An 8,320-nucleotide genomic window follows, 5' to 3' on the forward strand; every position below is an offset into this window, starting at 1 on the left:
TTCTCAAGGCTCCGACATCTTTAAGAGGTGACTGTGGTTTGCAAAATAAAGCACGGCTTCTGTAGCCTGCTGACCACAGTTCTCAATATGGCCCCAGATCAACTTCAATTCCATTTCCCACCACCCTCTCCACCCCCACCGACACCCCCCAACAGCCCACAGACACCTGTCTTATTCTCCTTTCATTTGAGACCACTTATCATTCTCTAGATACAACTTTTACTTTCATACCTCCATGTTTTGCCGTGTCTTTCATGCCTATGCTGGTTCCTTACCCTGGAACATCATTCTCTTCTTTTGGAATCCTCCCCATCTTTTCAGTCTCATCTCCTCCACGAAGCTTTCTCTTCTTCCTCCTGGTACAGCTCACTGCTTCCTCCCCTGAAGTCACGTAGCATTTCGTTTGTATCTCCATTACAGCACTTGACAGACCTAGCGACATGGCCTGCACACAGTGAGAATTTACTCTTTGCTGAATGCACGAGTGCATGAATGAGTAAAGCGTTCCAGTGTTGTATGGGGTAAAAAGTATAATCACTTGAGTGGTAGGGGACAGTGCTCTCACAGTATTTATACCTTAGTTTCATCAGGATCCCAGACTCAGCCAGGGCCCACGTGAACAGCCCTCCAGCTTCACTTCCTCACTACCTGTCCATTCTTCCTTCTGGGGCATGGGCCTCTCCTCTGCACCTTTACCCTGGATTATATTAAGTCTCTACCTCTTCCACAAGTCTGCTGGCAGTCCTTTCATCAAGGGACTTTCTACTTCTTCACAGGGCCACTGTGAAGGTGTCTGCTGGCTATGACACCAGTCACCCCACTGCTTTGCCCTCACTCCTTCCAAGAGTTCCCCTCCTGCTGTTCAGATGCTGGTAAACGTGGGTGCTTTTTCTTTCACCCTCTCATGACGGGCTTTGCCTTGCCCATCCCTGACATCGCAGTGAAGATCTGAGTCCCCATGTTTCCCTGCCAAAGACTTCTGCAGTGAAGCCTCTTAGGAAGTGCAAGTTTTGTCCCCTATCAAAGGCAATTCGCACCTTTGGAAAGAGGCAGGGGAGCTCTGAGATGCTGAGATCCTTCCTCATGCTCCCGAAATCTGCAAGCAGCCATCTCCTTTATCTTCCACTGCGGTAAATTCAGGGAGGCCAGGACCACACAGAAGCCCTTCCCCTGAACAGTGTCCTAGCACGCGGCAAGAGGAAGCCATGCTGGGGTGGGACAGCTTGTAATTCTGGCCTGCCCCGAGGGGGAGTCAGCATTCCTACAGGCGGGCCCTGGCTCCTCTCCCCCACGTCTGGAGGGAAGATGCCAGCAGCACACCTTGTGGGCAGCCCCTGAGCCAAAGACCCTGTGGCTCTCCATCTGTGCATGTCCCACACGGCAGTGGGCCTGGTACATCCTTCCCGGCATTTGATGAGGGGGCCTAGGAGGCTCCAGAGGAGCAGCCGCCATCCCCGGGAAGCCGTCCCTCTAGTGGTCAGATGAAACACCGACCTTCCAGGGAAGGGACAGGGCCTCGGGTCGTGAGTCCATCGCCTGTACCTGCACGGGCTGAAGGCTTCCGTCCCCAGGCGGTGGGTGTAAACGGAGCCCGCCAAGGCCACCACCGCCATCCAGGTTTCCCTGCACGAACCCTCCTACAAGCGCAAGGCTGGAAGGCCGCCTCCTTTGCCATGGCTTGAAATGGTTTGCACCGACGGAGTCCAGAGATGTAATAACCGTTCTCTATTTTCTATGAGAAGATTTATTCAAAAATAAATTTAGCTGAGGGGAAAAAGTTATAAAAAAAAAAAAAAAAGGAAAACAGAGGGACAGATTTTCTTGTTGACCGGCTGCCAGGGATTGAAACGTTGAGGCAGCCAGTCCCTTCGGAGGAGACAGCTGTAACATTTCACGGTGTAAAGTCAGCGAATTTCCACCGGCCCGCCTGCCAGAGACCACAAAATGGTTTCAAACAACGGCTCGCTTCATGCTATTTGTGTGTGTGTGTGTGTGTGTATGTGTGCGTGCGTGTGTGTGCGAGTCCGCGTGTGTCTGAGAAAAAGGCGAGGGTGGGAGCGGGGGCGGGGGGCGGGGTTGGGCAGAGAGGGAGCTAAAAAGTGTCCTCCCGCAGCCGGCCAAGTGGACAGGGGCGCGGGAGCCGATTAATGAAAATGTTTCGCTGGCACGGGGGGTTAGGTTGCCCCACTGCAAAATTGCTTGCAGATTTGAAAACAGCATGTTTCATTTCAAACTCATTCTCTTGCCATACATTAGCACTTGTCAATGTAACCATTAAGCACAGGCAGTGCAGAAATTTAATTACAAAACCATTTATTTTATTGAAAGAAAAATAAACCCAAGCTACCTCAAATGCATTAGGTAGGTTCAAAACATGTTCAGCTGATAACACCCAAGGGTAGGGAGGCTGCTGCAGGAATAAATGCGTCTTTCATGTGCGGTGGGGACTCGATATTAGAAACAGCTGCCTATAGGTCGCTCTTTATTTAAGTTCAATTATGAATTAAAAAACAACTGATTTAATGAAGGGACTTTTTATATCTGAAGTTACTCAGCTGGGATATGCATTATTCTCGTCCCATTTTTGCCTCCCCTTTTGGGCGTTTGAATTAAAAATGTTAATTAGGCAAATGGAACTTTTTATTGAATGGGTCTCCCTCCTCCCCACCCCCATCTCAGGCTTGTCTTTTGTTCTCCTAATCGTGGAAGAACGCAAGGTCTGTGGTATTAAAGGAAGTCACAAAAATGTGCTAAACACATCAAAAAGTCTCCAATCTGTGTCTTATTTATGTCTTCTTCCCCTCTCCCCCATGTGTGTCTTCTGTACTGTTGGAAAGCCGGCAGCGTACGGCTCTCTGGTGAAATAATAGATTTGGGTCAAGCCGTGGGCTGATGTCATGCTGGAGACGGCCTCTCTTAGCACTAATGAGCTGCCAATAACGCGTCTGTTTTACTATTCTGCTGCAAAGGGGAAAAAAGAGTTATAACCTTAGCGGTTTGGACTGATTTGTCAATTTAAAGTGCTTTTTTTTTTTTTTTTTTTCTTTCCTGTCTGAGATATCTACCCACAATTTCTTACAGACATCTCCTGCAGTCCACTCAGAGGAGGAATCTGGAAAGCGAAGATTTTTTTTTTTTTTTCTTTCCCTAGTGAGAATACGAATCTCTAAAATTTCAAGGAGGCATCATTTGTCTGGCAGGAAGTGGGGAGCAGGATGTAGATCCCACAGTGGGGGCTCTGGGACTGAAAGTTCAATTTTAGCTCTTGGAACTAAACTTTTGCACAGTAGCGGACCAGTGACACTGAGACAGCGATGGGTTTACATGTGTCATTGTTTCCCAGGGTGAGACCTAAGGAGGACGTCCTGGCCTGTTTCAGAAGGGCCTCCAGACCTCCCTTGCCTCTTTCAGGACCACTGTTGATGGTCTTTGTGGGGGGATGAGCATCTTTGTCCAAACTGCACTGAAACCTGCCAGAGCAAAGCCTGAGCAGGCATGCTGTCCTGGTGTCCTGGAAATTATACCCGCTCCCTCGCCTGGATGGGCACCTCTCCTCAGACCCAAATGCTCTGCTCTGTTCTTAACACGTGCTCTCCATGCCAAATACCCAGGGAGCCTCAGGCAAGAAAAACATTCAGAAATAGAGAAACTCACCACTCCAGGTAGCAAACCTTTTACCAGTAGATTTAGATAATCACTTGTTTGGGAAGGAGGAAAGGGGGCAGAAGAAAACAGGATGAGGAAGTTGGAGGTGGGTGGGGGCAGGTGTTTGTGTCCTACTTTAATATTCTGAGAGAATTGGAATCTAAATTGAGGCCTGTAAATCAAGGAAGCCCCAGAGTAGAGTGGACCTCCATCCTGTTATCACATGTGCACCCAGCAGAGAAAATAGCAAAACACTACAAACATTCGCTGATGGGGTCAAGAAGGTGATGCCCCATTCTGACCCAGCCAAGGAGAGATGCTCATATTCCATGACTGTGTGTGAGAAAGAACAAGGAGAAAAAGGGAGATGATGGGGAGAGAGGGCTGACTGGCTAATGCACTGTTACTGAAAGAATTTCCACTGGGAATATGTGCTGCAGACATTCTGAACATCACATCACACTCAATAAAAGCACATGCCAACACCACGTGCTCCTGCTTATGTCTCTCCCTGTCCAGTGCTTGGGATGGATGAAGTTGCTTCCGTTGGCTCCCAACTCTTGTTAAGTGTGCAATTTCTAATTAAGTGATGTTTCCTGGCCTGGGTTGTAGGCAGGAGAGTTCCAAAAATATATCCTAGTTTTAGAAACAGCAATGGTTTTTAAAATGAAGCAACTCAATGGATTCTTCAAGAATGATTTCTTTTCTCTTATTCCTGCTGTCTTTGGGAATAAGAAGTAAACTCCTAGGAAACAGAAGAGGTTTCCTCTCCTAGGAGTTGAGCTGGCAAAGCAGATGGAGCAAGCAAGCTCTTTAAAACCATCCTGTGGCTTAGAAGCAAGAACTGGGGAAAGTGAAATGAGCTTCCATCCACAGTAGCCTTCTGGGCAGTGTGAATGGATAAAGAAAATATGGTGTATATATACACGATGGAATATTATTGAGCCATAAAAAGGAAGGAAGTTCTGTCATTTGCCACACATGGATGATTCTGGAGGGTTTTACGCTAAGTGAAATAAGCCAGACAGAGAAAGACAAATACTGTATGGTTATCACTTATATGTGGAATCTAAAAAACAAAAAACAAAAAAAACCAAACTGATTTCACAGAAACAGAGAATAGAATCATGATTTCCAGGAGCTGGGGGAGGAGGGAGAAATGCGATAATATAGGTCAAAGGGTACACATCTTCAGTTATAAGAAGAATAAGTTCTCAGGAGCTAATGTACAGCATGGTGACTATAGTTAATAATATGATATTAAATACTTGAAAGTTGCTGAGAGTAGGTCTTAAGCATTCTCACCACAAAAAAAGAGTTAACTGTGTTAACTGTGTGAGATGATAGGTATGTTAATTGTCTTGATCTTGATAATCATTCTATAATGTATATGTGTATCAAATCATCATTGTATACTTTAAATATATACAATTAAAATTGTCAATTTTTCCTCAAACTAGTTTAAAAATAAATTTTAAAAAGGGATAAACTTAAAGTATAATGGTCAATGATAATCATAAATGTGCACGTGTGTAAGAATAGATGCTCAAGATACATGAAGCAAAAAATGACAGAATAAAAGAAATAGAAAAATTTACAATTATAACAGGATATTTTAACACTTCTTTCTGCAACTGATAGACCCACCAGACAAAAAATTCAGTAAAGACATAGAGGTTCAGAACAACTTACTGATATTTATATAACACCACACCCAACAAATGACAGACATTATTTTCAGCTGTACAAGTTCACCAAGAGAGACCACATCTAGGCTAAAAAAAAAGTCCTAATAAAATAAAAAGATTGAAATAATAGTAGTGTGTATCCTCTAATCACAATGTAATTAAATTAGGAATCAATAAAAATAAGATACCTTGGAAAAACCAAAATATTAGGAAATTAAACACACACTTCTAAACAACCCATGGGCGAAAGAAGAAATCAGAGAGATATAAGAAAATATCTAAACTGTAATGATGGTAACAATACAACAAAACTTGTGAGCTGTAGCTAAAGGAGTGCTTAGAGGGAATTTTATGGATTTAAATGCTTATATTCAAAAAGAATAAAGGTCTAAAGTCAGCGACTGAAGATTCCACTTGAACCTAAAGTAAACCAAAGTACAGCCTACCGTCCAAATCCATGGATATGGAACCCAAGGAAATGGTGGGCCAACTGTACTAGACCATTTTATATAAGGGACTTGAGCATCCATGAATTTTGGTATCTGAGGGGTCCTGCAACCAATCCCCTGCAGATATACTGAGGGATGACTGTAGAAGAAACAATAAATATGAGAGTGGAAATGAATGTAATAAGAAGCAGACAAGCAATAAAAATAATCAGCAAACCCCAAAGTTGTCTCTTTGTAAAGAACAAAAAAATTTGATAAGTTTTATTAGACTGCTTGAGAAAGAGAGCACAAATTATCAGTATCAGAAATGAAAAGAGGGCTTCCCTGGTGGCGCAGTGGTTGAGAGTCCGCCTGCCGATGCAGGGGACACGGGTTCGTGCCCCGGTCCGGGAAGATCCCACATGCCGCGGAGCGGCTGGGCCCGTGAGCCATGGCCGCTGAGCCTGCGCATCCGGAGCCTGTGCTCCGCAACCGGAGAGGCCACAACAGTGAGAGGCCCGCGTACCGCAAAAAAAAAAAAAAAAAAAAAAAAAAAGAAATTAAAAGGGATTATCACAACAGATCTTACAGACATTAAAATAATAAAAAGAGAATATGAGAATGTTTTAAAGGAATGTTTAAAGAATGTTTTAAAGAAATTATATCAATAATTTCTACAAAATAGAGGAAATAAAAAAATTCTTTAAAACTCTAAATCCCTAACATTTACACAGATGAAACAGAAAAGCTGAATTCTGGGCACAGGTGATTTCACTGGTAAATTCTACCAAACATTCAAAGAAGAAAAAAGCTCAAACTTACATAAACTCTTTCAGAAAATAGAGGAGGATGGGGTACAATTCTCAACTTGTTTTATGATGCCATCAAAACTTTCATACTAAAACCTGTCAAATACATATATATAAAAGAGGTTAATATCCCTTATGAACATAAATGTAAAAATTCTTAACAAAATATTAGCAGATTAAACCCAACAATATCTAAAAAAGAATAATATGTCATGACCAACTAGGGTTCGTCCCAGGAAGGCAAAGTTGATTTAATATTCAAAAATTAATCAACATAATTCACCACATTAACAGGTTAGAGGAGAAAAATAATATGACCACTTTGATAGATGCACAGAAAGCAGCTGAAAAAATGTAGCATGTATTTATGATAAAAACTCTCAGCAATCTAAAGAATAGAGAGGAACTTTTTCAGTATGATCAAGGGTATAAAGATGAAATATTGAACACTTTCCCAGTAAGTCTGAGAACAGGCAAGGATGTCTACTTTCATAACTTCTGTTCAACATCATACTGGTGGTGCCAGCCATTGCAACAAGGCAATAAAAAGAAATAAATGGTTTAAAGGTCAAAAAGAAAGAAAAACAAACTCTCCATTTGCAGATGGCATGATTTCTTAGGTAGAAAATTCTAAAGAATCTATAAAACTATTATTAAAACTATAAATGGATTTAACAAGGTTGCATGTTATAAAGTTAATATACAAATTAATTTTGTTTTTCTACACTAACATCAAACAATTAGCAAATGAAATTGAAAAAAGTTAATTTACAAGAGTGACAAATATACTTAGAAATAAATTTAACAAAAGATATGCAAGACCTATACACTGAAAACTACGGAATATTTCTGAGAGAAATTAAAACATAAATATATGGAGAAATGTACTATGTTCATGAATTAGAAGAATCCATTCCTTGTTGTAAAGATGTTAATTCTTTCCAAATTTATCTATAGATTCAATGCAAAATTCCAGCAACCTTTTTTGTAGCAATTAACAAGTCAATTATAAAATTTATGTGGAACTAGAACCCACCTAGGCTTGCCAAGGTATTTTTTATAAAGAAGAACAAAGTCTGTAGTCCTCTACTACCTGGTTTCAAGGCTTGCCATAAAGCTACTGAATCAAAACAGTGTGGTATTGGCCAAAGGACAGACATGGAGATCAATCAAACAGAATAGAGAGTTCAAAAACAGACCCACAGATATACTGTCAGTGATTTTTCACAAAAGTGGAAACGCAATTCAAAGGAGAAAGGATGGTCTTTTTGATAAATGGTACTGGAACGATTACACATCCATAGGTCAAAAAGAAAAAAAAAGGTAAGAAAAGAAAGAACCTCTCTGTACCCTCCACACCTTGTAGCGTATTCAAAACTAAAAATGGATCATAGATCTAAATATAAAACCTTAGATTATATAACATCTAGAAGGAAAAAAAATGTTATGACCTTGGCAAAGATTTCTTAGATACATCAAAAAAAATCATAAAAAGAGAAATTTGATTTTATCCAAATTAAGCAGGAAATAAAGTATTATTTTATTAATAGTTGGAAAATTGAGGCTTGCACCAGGTCCCAAGGCTAGCAAATGGCAGAGCCTAGAAATGAACCCAGGGCAGTCTGACTCCAGAATCTAGATTTTTGTATTCAGAAACAACTCCATTCACAAGATACAATGCAGGGAGCATAGACTTCAACAGCACAGCTGTGCCTCTGGGCTAATAGGCCAGGACTACATCCCCAATCCC

This window comes from Physeter macrocephalus, chromosome 12, assembly GCF_002837175.3.
Source record: "Physeter macrocephalus isolate SW-GA chromosome 12, ASM283717v5, whole genome shotgun sequence".
Taxonomy (NCBI): Eukaryota; Metazoa; Chordata; class Mammalia; order Artiodactyla; family Physeteridae; genus Physeter; species Physeter macrocephalus.